The 15371-nt window shown below is 37.9% G+C and overlaps 1 pseudogene; it reads right to left on the bottom strand.

Moving 5' to 3' along the window:
- The window catches only part of LOC131226851 (5-methyltetrahydropteroyltriglutamate--homocysteine methyltransferase 1-like), a 47254-nt pseudogene extending 32489 nt beyond the window's left edge, over positions 1-14765 (bottom strand).
- Between the last annotated feature and the right edge of the window lie 606 nt (positions 14766-15371).

A 15371-nucleotide genomic window follows, 5' to 3' on the forward strand; every position in this document is an offset into this window, starting at 1 on the left:
CTTGAAAATAGCATAATAAAAGATAGAGAATGTAAGTACTTCCATGGCTGAGGCCATGGGTTCAATTCCCCCATGGTAGCACATTAATATCATTTAGGGGGTGTTTGGATCGTAAGTTCTTTAAGTTGCTTATGCCTGAAGTAGCTTATCTTAGTTTCTACTTATTTAGCAGATAAGTATATTTGGTAAACAACATACTTATCAACTTCTCCTCGCTTTTGTCTCTCTTGATGCCTCTTTTTAGCAACTTATGAAAAGTAGAAAAGCTATAAAAACATTAACTAAAACGATTAAGTAATTTTAAGTAAAAAAAAGTTATTTATAACTAACCATAAACCAAACTTACTTATCTGAAATAAGTTACATATCTACTGTTGTTAAGTAGAAAAAGTAAATTATTTGGTAGTATCCAAACAGGCCCTTTGGGTGGCATTTGATCGCATCAAATATCCCGAAATTTCATTTCACGATTTTTATTTTTTTTGGGTGCATAACATCATGAGATATTGTTAAAATGTAACTAAATGTAACCTTAGTTTTTCTTTTGCAGTAGTCAAAATCTTGCCGATATTTGTCTCATGGCTTCAACCTAGGGTTGTCCGCCAACTCAACACCTTTGCCTTTCAAGTTTTCTTTTTCTATTTTAGCGCAATCTTATTGAGGAGTTTTTGCCAAGTGTCCATTGATTCATTGTGCAAATCTTAATATTGCATGGTTGTTCTGAGCACAAAGTGGCTAATACTCGTACATTAGCTGTAGAGATACAATATTTGTACAATGAAATGTATTTTGTATTAAATCATACCTAAAATGCATGCATGCATGTTCTAATTGATGACCACGTGTCACTGAGTGCGTGGTGTGGTATCAATTATACGACATTACGAGTACACTCAGCATGATTCATTGTGCAAATCTTAATACAAGTATCCATTTATTCATTGTGTAAATCTTAATATTGTATGGTTGTTCTGAGCACAAAGTGGCTAATACTCGTACATTAGCTGTAGAGATACAATATTTGTACAATGAAATGTATTTTGTATTACATCGTACCTAAAATGCATGCATGCATGTTCTAATTGATGACCATGTGTCACTGAGTGTGTGGTGTGGTATCAATTACACAACATTACATGCACACTCAGCATGAGTGCGCCAACGATGAAGTCCAAGTTCATTGTTTTGAATTAAAATGCGTACGGAAATATCTAGGATGTTCTATGTAAAAGCACCACAAGTTCTCTAAATTGGTTCCATTTGAGACAGTAAACCTACGTAGGCTTGGAAGGGTTGGTTACAGGCCCTTACGAAAAGGATGGTTGGACTTTCGATACAATGTTCTTTAAATTATGAAGAGCAAGGGACGGTTTCTTTAAAATCCTAGTCGAATGAGAGCATTTTTCACTGCTTATTTTGTTCGTGGTATGGCTCTTCCTATGGATTGTTTTCTCCTCCTTTGCATCCATTAATATCTTGTTTAAACATATTGGAAAGAATGCGATGATGTTGTCCATGGATCTTGAATTTCAAATCACCATCATCATCACTATTATCATGATAGAATTTAAAAATGGTTAATTGCATCATCCTTTCCTTGGTTATATGACAACTAGAGATATTTATCCTTTGTTTTTAATTTTAGTAGATACTTCACCTCTGTTTCATGGATCCATTGCAGATTCCCAAAGGCAAGAAACCAACTTCAATTAGAACGTTTATCATTCAGAAAATGACCGTCATACCCTTATATCATAGGCACCTGATCATTGATGAGCATGGTTGTATGCCAACTATCTTGCCCAACTGGATCACCCCACCGTGAAAATGGACTAAAAATATATTAAAAAAAGGCCCATCCAACCAGCTGGTGGGCTACAACATGAATTTGGAGGGTTTTGGGTGTTGTCTATTGCTTTTATGGTGTGGGCCATGTGTCTAATTGGATGCCATACATACATCACAGCGGGTCCAGTTGTTCTTTAGTGTCTTTGCACGTGATGAAGGGTAGTGGAGAGGGGGTATACACAGAAACAGAAAACTGACTGTAAGCACATCTGATTGTCATACAACAGAGGGTAGTTAGATCCAATCAACCCATTCACAGAACAAGATGGTAGCCAAACTTATGTGACCTTCTCTAATCCTTTTTCTTTATTTTTAACCCTTTTTTATCTGCCGATATGTTTTGTACACGTTTGAATGCTTCTCGCATTCTCATATAAGAAACTTTGGTTTTGATCATCACATCTTATTGAATATTGCAGGGAGGATGATTGAGAATTGATCACCTACCAGCAACCTTACCACCACTTGTACTACAAGTCTACAACATCTTTATTGCCAACATGCCACTTGTCAATGAAATCAGTACTATGAAAAACCATAGCCCCCGCCCAGATCACTACATGGGCCACTCTTATATGTTGAGTGGAACTGTTGTCTATCCATTTATTCCGATGGTGTGGCCTACCTGGTGATGATGATGAAAAAAAGCGGCCCACCTAATGATTTATTAAATTGTTATATGATGATTTGAGATTAGAGTGAACACAATTTGAAGTGTCCTCAAGGGAGAGGTTCCTTTCCTATAAGTATCCTGCATGATCAAGGAATGTGGCCCACCCCATGATTTCTTTATGCTTTCCTTTCGCTTTATTTGTCCACCACTGGTGATTCCTTTTTCTCCCACTTGATGGAAAATAGCATATAGGTCACAGTTTCATTATTTTCCATTCCACATTATCACCATATTCAGTTCTTGGTCATTTCCACAGTACCATGAAAAGATGGCAGAAGCATTTCTACAATGTTGGGAACTTGAATTCTCTACTCTAAGAATTCAAATAATCATGGTTGGAAATGGAAATGCAAATTAAAGTAGTCACTACCTTCATTGCAATTGATGGCCTACCACATGTTGCTCAGTCCATTCATGGATGGAGCCCACTTGGTTGCATGATTAGATGATCAAGACCACCCATCCACTCACCTCAGAAAACATGCTGATATGAGAATCCAAAATATCCAATATTTTCTGTTGAATGTGGACTTTAGGCCGATTATATCATTACCAGTTCGTTTGAAGGCTGTTACCAGGATGGATAGGATCATCCAATTGATGTCATTGTTATACAGTCACCCATCAGCCATAGAGTTCATGAGATTAATGGATCAGGTGATCCACTTATGAGCCATGCGGTTGTATTTACTTCAGCACCCATATTAAAAAGCTACCCATGTCTCTCTTGTATTAATTGTCATGCTTCATACAAGTAATCAAATGGAATTTTTTTCGTGCAATACTTATATGTTCAAGGAATCTATCTGCATTTACTGTGTTGTTTGGTATCTCTCTGTTTTCTCAGAATTTGCCAATGCCAAACGGCTGGGGCAGGAATACTAAGTTTGGTGGGCCATCGCAAAATAACCGGTTTCAAGAATTTACAGGATCCCACGAAATCAGGATTAAGGATTAAGCCTTAAGCCCAATTTTGGCAGCCCCAATGCCCTTCATGTCAGATTCGGACATGTGAAGCAGCATTTTCCTGGCTTAATCACAACCATAGATAATTTGTTTTTCTTTCCTAGAATTTAGTAGAGTTTTGATTTAGGGGTTTAAACGCTTCTCTCTTGTGCGGAATCTGACATGGAGATAGGGGGCCACCAGAATTGCCATCAGGGCAAGATCCTGATTGTGCCCCAGATGATCACTTACCCAAACAGACCATTTGTTCCATTTATACAATGTTTAAATTGTTACAGGTTTCTGTGGACCATTGTTTTATGTATGTGGTATCAGACGTTTCTAACCATCTGATAGGTTGTTGTCTGCAGTTCTGCATTAGAAATAAGAATATGATTACATGTTTATGTTGAAGAGAGGCTGCAGATAGGATTGTTAGGATTGTTTGATCATTGAGGCTTTTGGTTTCTGGCCCATCCCTGGCAGCGCACATGAGATGAAGCAAACATGCCAATGGTGATACCTTGAACTGTGTCCCATCACCAAACCTAGGGAAAACCTAACCAGATGGCCCCCATCAAGTGACCAGTTGCAATCACAATCACCATACATGTCTATGGTGGAGATTTGAGGTGAACACAATTTGAGGCGTTCTCGAACGAGAGCTTCCTTTCCTAAAAGTATCTAGCATTATCAAGGAAGGTGGCCTACCCCATAATTTCTTTATGCTTTCCTTTTGCTTTCTATCCTCCACTGGTGATTCCTTTTTCTCCCTCTTGATGGAAAATAGTAAATTATTAAAAGTAAATTATTACATGGTGAAGAATCTATTAAAGGTGCCTACATTGGAACATATGTAGGCAATAATAAAGGATTCTAATCTTGTATGTGATTTTACTTGTATGTAATCCTTTTCTTTCCCTTTGAACATATGTAGTTTGTTGTAAGGTATTCGCAAGGAGATCGAAAAGGAATATGATTACCCATTTATGTTGAAGGGAGGGTGCAGATCAGAGTGTTAGGATTGTTTGATCATTGAGGCTTTTGGGCTATGTCCCATCAATGGCAAGGCACATGAGATGAAGCATGCATGTCACTGGTGGTACCTTGAATTGTGTCCTATAACTGAACTTATGGCATAAAAACCTAACCAGATGGCCCCATCAAGTGACTAGTTGCAATCACACCTCATTCGACCACTCCCGGAGCAACTGTCCCTGGCCATTATGGAGAAATCCTTTACAAAGGAGATACATTAATTACATTATATATGAAAAATCAAGATCAGGTGATACAACATAAGGTCTTCCAAAAGTGGAACAATGCATGTCTATGTTGGAGATTTGAAGGCTGTCCTGCATTATCAAGGAAGCCCACCACATGCTTTCTTTATTCTTTCTTTTCTTTCTTTGTCATTCTCTTTTGACTTATTTTTCTCCCACTTAATGGAAAATAGCATATAGGACTACAGTTTTATTATTTTTCATTATTTTCCATTCCGCATTATCATCATTTTCTTTTGTTTGGCATTTCCACACACTGAGAAAAGATGGCAGAAGCATCTCTCTGCTTTTGTTTAAATAATGTCAGGGAACCTGAATTCTCTATTTCTCTGAGAGCTTGAACCAGCATGGAGGGATATGGAGATGCAAATTAAAGTAGATACCATCTTTGCCGCAATTGTTGGCCTACCACTTGTTGCTCAGTTCATTCATGGATGAAGCCAACTTGGTTGCATGATTAAGATGATCAAGACCACTCATCCAATTACACCAAAAAACACACTGATGGGAGAGTCCTAGCTATCTGATAATCCCTGTTGAATGTGAACTTTAGGCTGATTTTTATCATTATCCATTCGTTTGAAGGCTGTTACTTGGACAGATAAGATCATCCAATTAATCTGATATTTATACAGTTGCCCATCAATGATAGGGTTAATGAGATTGACGGATCAGATGATCCACTCAAAAGCCACATGGACCTACTTAAGCGTAAGGGACCATTTGTAGCTCTATCCTTTTATTGCATAGGCGAAAGTTTGTCTGAGTAGAGGAACAAAGGGAGGTTGTATTTATTTCAGAATGCAAATTAAGTGGCCACCCAAGTCTTACTAGTAACTGTTATGCTTATTGTAAGTAATCAAATGGCTTGATTTTATGTCCACTAAGGTAAAAAAGAATCCATCTACCATTGTATTTACTTTTTGGTTGGATATCTCTCTTGCCAAGATAACAGGTAAAGTGAATTTAGATGATCCAATATCAGGATTTGGGATTAAGCCATAAATCCCAATTTTGGTGGGCCCCATGCCCTCCACTTCATATTTGTACATGTGGAGGCGTTTTCCTGGATTAATCACATATAGATCATTTTAGTGTGTTTTTTTTTTTTTCCTTCTGAAACTTTGTATTATTGTGATTAAAGGGTTTAAACGCTGAATTCTTGTGCAGAATCTGACATGAAGATATGCGGTCCACCTGAATTGGCATGAGGGCATGATCCTGATTATGCCCTGGATGATCTCCAACCAAAACAGACCAGTTATTCCGTTTATATAAACCTTGAGATTTATGTCATGCATCTATACTAAATGGTCTAACTCATTTATGTTGAAGAGAGGTTGCATATTGGATTGTTTGATCAATGAGGCTTTTGGGCTGAAGCATACATGTCTATGGTGGTACCTCAAAATGTCCCATCACCAAACGCATGGCACAAAAACCTAACCATATGGGTCCTATTAAGTGACCATTTGCAATCATGATCACCGTACATGTCTACGGTGGAGATTGGATGAATATGTCATCGAGTGAGAACTTCCCTTCCTACTGAAATATGAGCAGTTAAAAGTCAGTCAACATCCTTCATTATCAAGGAAATTGGCCCACTGTATTGATGTTACGAAGACGACAACATTATCTTGTTGCTTTTCATGTGCTTGTGCTTTATTCATCATTATCTCTTGACTCCTTTTCTCGCACTTCATGGAAGTAGAATATAAGCCACAGTTTCGTCATTTTCCATTTCACATCACCAGCATTTTTCACTTCCTGGGCATTTCCACCTGTGGAGAGAAGAGTACAAAAGAGAGAGAATTCCTTCTCTATTGTCTTCTTCTTTCCTGTTCTTCTTCATCATAAGTGTGGTGTGGTCCACCTGTGTAGATGGCTTGCATCATTCTCCACTCCTACCAAAGGATTTGACAGTGCTCACTCGGCTCAATTCACCTACAATAGAACCGGGAGAGACCTCTTTATCATAGAAATCTATTCATGCGATTGTAACCTCACCAAGGTAAGATCTTAACCATCCATGTTTATATCATTGTTAGAAATCTAACCTTATAAGGTTTCTGGGGAATTGGATTCTTCAAAATACCAAGTTTCCACTACGATTATAATCAAAGGATCCATCTCACTCCAAGAAAATGAGATGCCCCAAAAATCATGCCAGCATGCGAATTTGAAGGCTTATGTTGTGGCCTACTTAATGATTAGATTAGTTTGATCTTCTAAGTCTCCAATTTTTATGGTGGAGCATCCTCTGTTCAGTTTAGATGCCATACATGCACTGCGATGGTCCAATTCTTCTTGTCTAGTTTCCTTGTACCTGATAGAGGGTATTAGAGTCATTTGGTACATATTCCTCTAATCCTTTTAATAGAGCACAACAGATTAGAAAATGATTGTGATCATTCACTTACTCTTTATTCAATCTCAAATTATTTCAATTGTACATCCAAAGAAGTCTTTAACTAATATTACATGAATATTTATCTTGGTCTGTGCCTCTACACCGTCACTGGTTCTTTTAAAAGAGCTTTTGTTATGCCACATGCATCATATAAGACAGCCCATGTGCCAGCATGTCACCAAGGCATGAAATCTAATTCATCCATCAGAAGAAGGAAATGGGGATGTAAATTGAAGTACAGATTATCTTGGCAGCAATTCAAGATTCAAAGGTGTGGTGTCATACAACCAGCAAGATATTTTCATATCCCAGCTGCTGTGGGTCTGGCAAGGTTACAGTTCTGGATTACTTTTTAAGGGAATTGCGAGAGAGATGTCCGCCGTTTATTTTTACACGGCCGCCACTATGATGATTATATGAAATCTACTCCAACTATTAGATGCCACACCAAAATTAGGAATGGGGCTCAAAAATTAAGTTTATTTGTGATTCAGATGAGCCACACCAAAGGAAACAGTTTGGATACTAAGCCTTGCTCTGTCTGCAATTTCCAATGTATAGTCCACCTGAGTCGATTGGGACCAATTTCTGAGCCCTGGGCCTAACTTGGGGTGATGCACTTGTTAGTTGAGGTGGAGTTCACATAAACATCACGGTGGTTCCTATCTGAACCACCATTCTTTGCTTGCCAAGTTCCTTTAAACATGAAAACCATTTTAGAAAGGTACCGTGAAGGTAAATTTTATTATAAGTAGGTAGTTGTTTTTTTTGTATTTTTTCATTTTTTTTTATAAAAAATCTCCTGGTATTTTCATTCATCCTTTCATGTAAAGGACAGAAAGTCAAGTAAACAATGTGCCCTCCCTGTAGTACTCAAAAGAAAGTAACCAGCAGCTTCCTTTATACCCTGTTTGAATTTGTGGAATTTTTTTATTATTATAGAGAAAATGGTGTTTCCAGGAAAATGTCATTTCTAAAAAACAAATGAAAACTGTTTCTCTTTATTGTTTTTCAAGAAAAATTTCTTGATTTTTATTTCATTGCCAAAATTATTGTTTGGAAGGAAAAGAAAACGAAAAAGAATTTTTCATGTAGATTTTACTTACAAGGTTGTTCTTTAATTATTGTGTTTTAGAAGGGCCAAACGCATTTAACTCTATGTTATATGACAATTTCAGATCTCCTTTCTGTTTTTAATTTTTGTTAAAGTCCTTTTATATACATAGCTACACCATTTTCTGATGGCTGATTTTTAGAGAAAGAGATTGTTTTACATGATATCAGAGTGGAGGGTCAAGTCTTCAAATCCTAACAAAGAAGATGTGCCTCTAATTAACCTCAATTGTGATTGAGGGGTTAAAACACCTTATTCTTGTACTAAATCGGAACACCCTATCTAAAATGTTGCAACTTGCAATCTAAACTGTTGCAACTTGCAAGGCACTTGTTTTGGTTTGATCCAGTTCTTAGTGGACCGCACCAATCAGAAATAAATTATACAACACTCGTCACTTAATGTTTGAAATTTTAAGAGTTAGAGGTGGCTACCATCCAACTAACAAGATATTTTTAGGAAGTACTTATGTAGCCCACCATGCACCATCTAAGTTGAGCCTGCCATGATGTATTTGTTATATCCACATCACCACGGTAGGGCATGAGCCAAAAGAATGAGTTGGATCCAAAACTCAAGTGGACCATGTTGAGGGTCAAATATTGACACCCACTGTTGAAGCCTTTCTAGGGTCCACCATAAAGTTTATTTTCCTTCCAACCTATATTCATTTGGTCAAATATACATGGATGAAGCGAAAACACTAACATCAGCCTGATCTTAAATTTCAATTGCCCATGAGAATTTTTCAGTGGTTGGCTTTTAATCTCCACTGTTTTCTGAGATGTGGTCCACTTGAGGTTTGGATTCATTTTTTTTTTGGGATCATGCACTGATATGAACTCAAAAAATAGTTTGGATATGAGGGGCCAATAGAACTTTGCCACGACACACCACCACCAAGGTGTGTGCACACCATGAGGGAGCAGATTAGGTGTTAGCTGGGTAATACTGTATATCAACACCGTTCATCCATTTCTACAGCCCATTTTAAGATGTGTTCCCAAAAATCAAGGAGATCCAAATCTCAGGTGGACCACACCACAAGAAACAACGGTGATTGGCATTCCACCATTAAAAACCTAAAGGGGGTGCAAGAAAAAATCATCAAGGTGGGCTCCATGGCAAGGATAACACCCACCAAGGCGTTACAACGGGAACACCTTGTGCGCTTTCATTTTCATCTCTCAAAGGCATTAGATGACATATCTCATAGAGCTTGTAATGTTATTCTTCAATTATTGTGCTTTAGAAGGGCTAATTGCATTTACCTCTATGTTATATGACAATTTCAGATCTCTTTTCAGTTTTTAATTTTTGTTAAAGTTCTTTTATATACATTGTTACACCATTTTCTAATGGCTCAATTTTTTATTAGAGAAAGTGATTGTTTTACGTTATATTAGAGCATATCTTAACAAAGAAGATATGCATCTAATTAACCTCAATTGTGATTGAGGAAAACACCGTGTTCTTGTACTGAGTTGGAGCACCCGTATCTAAAATGTTTCAACTTGCAAGGTCCTTGTTCTAGTGTAACACATGCATCACGGTGAGTGCCACACAGCTCGACCTCATGGGAAGTTTCCATAAGGTTGAGTTGTGTGGATCTCACCGTGACGTTTGTCGAGCATCAACACTGGGATATCCCCAAAATCAGCCGTATAAGGTACTCAGGTGGGCCATACCATCTAAAACCACGTGAAGACATGCCTAAAACACATAAAAGCACTTGGTGGGGCCCACCTGAGTTTTGGATGTGGCTGAAAGTTGGACTGAAAGACCATGAAGGGATGGCCCATACCTGGCCTATATATATATATATATATATATATATATATATATATATATATATATATATATATATATATATAGACTATATATATACATTAATGATGTGTCGATATATGTTAGCTCATTTATTATTGTGAGTGCATGGCAGCTCTTTGTCCACATGAACATGCACTTCACTCCACTCATGTAAAGAAAAATAAAATAGGCTAAATCAAAGACACATCACATCACAACGCATTGCGTTGCCGCTCACCTTGCCCCAACCACGACTGTGACCGAATCAAAGACAACCGCACCACGCCGTGGCCACGGCCCCCATGCACATGCGTTTGCGAGGTTAGTCTCATGGCATATTGAGAAGCCAGAAAGATTCACGATTCCCGATGCCATATAACTAAAGGTCAATCCTATCATTTTGATCACTGGGCTCATCAAAAATTAGATCTAATCCATTAACAATATCCAAGGCTTATGATTTCCTTAAAACTGTGTAACCTTTACACCGTATCGAGCTATCAGTGTCCCACAGTGAGGAAAAAGGACCAATGTTTTGCTTATATAATACTTACTGCCTTGTTATGTTGTGATGCATCAGATTTGAAGATTTTGATCATTCTTTGGACATTTGCCTTCTTAAAATTTATGAAGAGAATGGACGGAGTGGATTAGACCAAAAGCCCAAGATGGGACCTAGAGACATCGTATGAAGGTATGTACATAAGGCCAAAACGACTGCATGGCCCCAAAACAAACCCCAACACTACCACTAGCATTTGAAGCTTCTTCTCTGGGACCCTCCATTGCTCCTCACCGTGATTATCTTTATCTTTGTCTTTCCAACTCTAGAATCTTCTAGCTTCCGTAGAAATGGCAAACGAAGGTATGTGGACAAGATCTCATATATGGATGGTCGAGGTTGAGGTATTCTTACAGTGGATGTCAACCTTGATCCTCAGTGTGTGGACAAGATCTCATATTTGGACAAGATCTCATGTTTGGACAAGATCTCATATTTAGTGTATACCAACCTAGACCCAATGCGACCTAATATGGACGAAAACCTCAAACCAATGTGTTTGCCAACCTCAACGCAATGTGGATGAAAACCTCAAACCAATTTGTATGCCAACCTTGACCCTCAGTGGATGTCGAACAATAGGTTGTGGTTAACAGATACTTGAAAAGGGTCGTGGTTGTCATACATAATGGGTCGTGGTTATTATGAACAATAGGTCATGATTGAGAGAGTCTTAAAAATGGCCGTGGTTATTATTGGGTTGTGGTACCAACCTCATGTGGACAAGATCTCATATTTGGACAGATCTCATGTGGATGTCAACCTCGATCTATAGTGTATACTAACCTAGACCCAAAGAAACCCAATGTGGATGAAAACCTCCAACCAATGTGTTTGTCAACTCGACCTCATGTGGATGAAAATCCTTAAACCAATTTATATGCCAACCCCGACCCTCAATGGATGCCAACCTTATAAAGGTTCGAGGTTGTCATGCAGAATTGGTTGAGGTTGTCATGCACCATGGGTCGTGGTTGGCATGCACAATGGGTTGTGCTTGTCATGTACAAAGGGTCATAGTTATCATGCACAATGGGTCGTGGTTATTATGAATAATGGGTCGTGGTTGATAGAATCTTGAAAGGTTCGTAGTTGTCATGGACAATGGGTTGGTTATTATGAATAATGGGTCACGGTTAATAGAGTTTTGAAAAGGGTTGTGGTTATTATGTGGTCATGGTACCAAGCTCATGTGGACAAGATCTCATATTTGGACAAGATCTCATGTTGATGTCAACCTCAATCCTTAGTGTATACTAACCTAGACCCAAAGAATACCCAATGTGGATGAAAACCTCCAACCAATGTGTTTGCCAACCTCAACCCAATGTGGATGAAAACCTCGAACCAATGTCCACTGTCAACCTCGACCCTCAGTGGATGCCAACCTTGTAAAGGGTCAAGGTTTTCATGCATAATGGGTTGTCATGGTATAGTGGCCCTGTCAACCACGATCCATTCCTGAGTGTATGCCAATCTTAAAAATGGTTGTGGTTGTCATGCACAATGGGTCGTGGTTATTATGAACAATGGGTCATGGTTTACAAAGTCTTGAAAATGGTCGTGGTTGTCATGCATAATGGGTTGTGGTTGACAACCTCGACCCCTTCTAAATAAAAACCACGACCCATTGTAGATGACAACCTCAACCCTTCTCAATCTTCTGTCAACCATGACCCATTGTGTATGACAACCACGAGCCATTGTACATGTAAACAATTACATCCTATTGTTCAAACGTTTATCACAACCATGATCCATTGTGTATGACAACCACGAGCCATTGTGGATGAAAACCATGACCCTTAGCATCTCAATTGTAGTAGTATTTAGAAATTGATTCAAACCGTGTCAATAGGACAACCTTACACCAAAAACTAAGGTTTTAAGTAGGACAACCTGATTTCATAAACTAGTAAGGATCAAGATCACAAACTAAAACAAAAAGAAAAGGAAATATAGCTATCTATTACACACATTCACCACATGTATATAAAGATTTACAAACATCCCATAAATTATTCACCACATAAACACTAGGAATTATAGTGGTTCGGTGTGTACACCAACTGTCCTCAAACAGCCACACCTACTCCACTCCCAATAATCACAACACACGTGATATTGGCATTCACTAATAATTAAGGTTTTCTCAGGTTCACCTTAAAACCTATATAGTTGTGATTTTAGAAAGGCTATCATAATCAAAACCCCACACACTGAGATTTTCTGGCTATCTCAGATAAAACCAATACAATGAGATTTTTCCTGGATATCTCAAATAAACCAAAAATGTAAAAGAATATGCTTATCTTCTTCAGAAGACGCAGAATGATGTAGCCCGTAGAACCACTTCGGATGCTGACGAATGTTTAATGTTTGATGTCCAATAACCAAAATGAAGGGTTCTAGGTTCTAAATAGATTTTAATTTAATTCAAACCTAGGCTATTTGCTTGAATTTATTAGATCTCAAAAGAAAGAACAAAACCTTCCTTTAAAACATATGATTCATAAAATAGAGATCTAGAAATTACAAAACAAAAAGCTATTAAAAAGAATTTAAAATGTCGTTCTATAGCTTGAAGAAGATGGGGACTTTTCTCTCTCAGAGTGAAGGCTTTTTGTGCCTTGAATGATATGATTCGTAGTGAGAACAGGCGGGATCGGATCAGAATTGTTCTTTGACGGGTCGAGTGGCCTGCTCGACTGATCGAGCAATGCCTTCGATTAGTCGAGGATGTCCAAAATTCCTTGCTGGACTTCGAGTCGAGCCACCTTCAACTGGTCGAGGGTGTACCCACGACTGGTCGAACCCTTTTCTGGACTAGTCGAGAAATCAACAAATTTTATCCGATTTTTAGTTGAAAGCTTAGAATGGTCGAAGTTTTTCCTAGACTAGTCAAACTAAGGCTTAAACTAGTCGAACTTAAGCCTAATTAAAGTATAGAAATTCAATTATGTTTGGCATTCGAAAGAACCTAAGTCTAAGGTCTTTCTAGGGTCAAATATACTTAAAAACATTGAACATTGAAGTGTATACCTTGTAACTTGTACTTGGATCTTCAGTTCTGTTCATTCGATCTTCTACTTGGAGTAATCTTATAAATGTAGCTTGATCTTTAACTTGAATTGAAGTAGAGCTTGAATACTTTGGATTTTGAAGTAACCATCTTCATGTCTTGAACTTGCACTTTCCAACTTTATATTTTGAACTTGAAGGTGAACTTTCCATCTTGATTCACTTGAAGGTGAACTTTCCATCTTCATGTCTTGAACTTGAACAAAAGTTGTTTTGTCCATCGAACTTTCACAAAAATAAATATGATTTATACTTCACAGCACTTACAATCTCCTCCTTTGTCAAATTCGTGACAAAACATAACAAAACACACACACAAGTTCAACATTCCTGCTTTGCTTGAAATCACATACTCTCCCACAATATGAGCGCTCAGTTTACTCCCCCTCAATCAATGCTTGAATACCTGTAGAATATCTGTATGTACATACATATCCATTCTAATAATATATAATCAATTAATTCCAATCATCATATCCATACACATCCATACACAAACTCTCCCCCCTTTTGTCACAAATTGACAAAGGAAAGTAGGAATATGAGACATATGAATAATAGAATGGTAACTTAAGCATCATGATTTAGAGTAAAATCGAAATAAGCATAAAGAGAGCATGATAATATCTAAGAAAGATTATCCAAGTTATACAACCAACTTAAGCAAAAGTTTAAAGTTATACAACCCAAAATCAAAACAAAGCAAACTAATCGGAACCAGAGGAAGAAGGCGGTGGAATAGATGGGTCAATCTGGTGAAGGCCCTCCATTATGCGATGAAAATATTTTTGCATATATTTCATTGAAGAGCGATGGCTTTCACCTAGATTGTCCTAAGATACTTTCAAAGCATCCACCTTATCCTCTAGAGAGCGAAGGCGATCTTCGGATTGAGACGGTTGAAAGTCAGGATCTGCCTCATCATCAGTCTCTAACTCATCAAAGATATCATCCATAATAGTATCTGTTGGCAACAGTGCTTCCTCTTCTTCGACCTTATCCTCATCTTGTTGACCGAGGAGGTAATTCAAAGACATTTTATTAATGTTCGAATTGTCTAATGCATGATAATGGACTTCAAACAGATATGGGCATGTGAGTGATTGTCTATGCTAACTGGTGATAAGGGGTGGGTTGCAAGAAGACTCCCCGTAAGGATTCCTAGATTTCTCAATTGGGATCCTTACAGAGTAGGCCGGTATCCTTCAATCTCAGTCATCTTCATGACTACGTCAGTAAGAGTGATTCAATTATTATTGTCTTTTAATAATGCATTATGTTTATAAATAATAAATCAGTATTGTTCCTATAGGTGGTGCTTGCTGGAGCTTAAACCAACAGTCGAAGAAGAAGAGAATGCGGTTGTTAAAACCTACAAAAAGGACAAGGCTCTTCAGGCGCAAGCAGTGATAAAGAAGATGTTTAAAAGATATATTACTAGAAAAGAAGCTAGAGAGAAGAGAAGTCAAAGTAGAAGTGAAAAATGAACTGAAGATGTTTGAGAAGAAGAAGTTGAAGAGGAAGGCAACAGAAGTGGGAGATAGAAGGGAAAAAAGACAGGAAGAAGTTGAGGAAGTAGGAATGAAAGGGAGTGCGGTAAGTAAAATTGAAGCTGAATTTACTGCCTCAATTGAGACACTTGC

The sequence above is a fragment of the Magnolia sinica genome, chromosome 15 (genome assembly GCF_029962835.1).
Source record: "Magnolia sinica isolate HGM2019 chromosome 15, MsV1, whole genome shotgun sequence".
NCBI classification, from domain to species: Eukaryota; Viridiplantae; Streptophyta; class Magnoliopsida; order Magnoliales; family Magnoliaceae; genus Magnolia; species Magnolia sinica.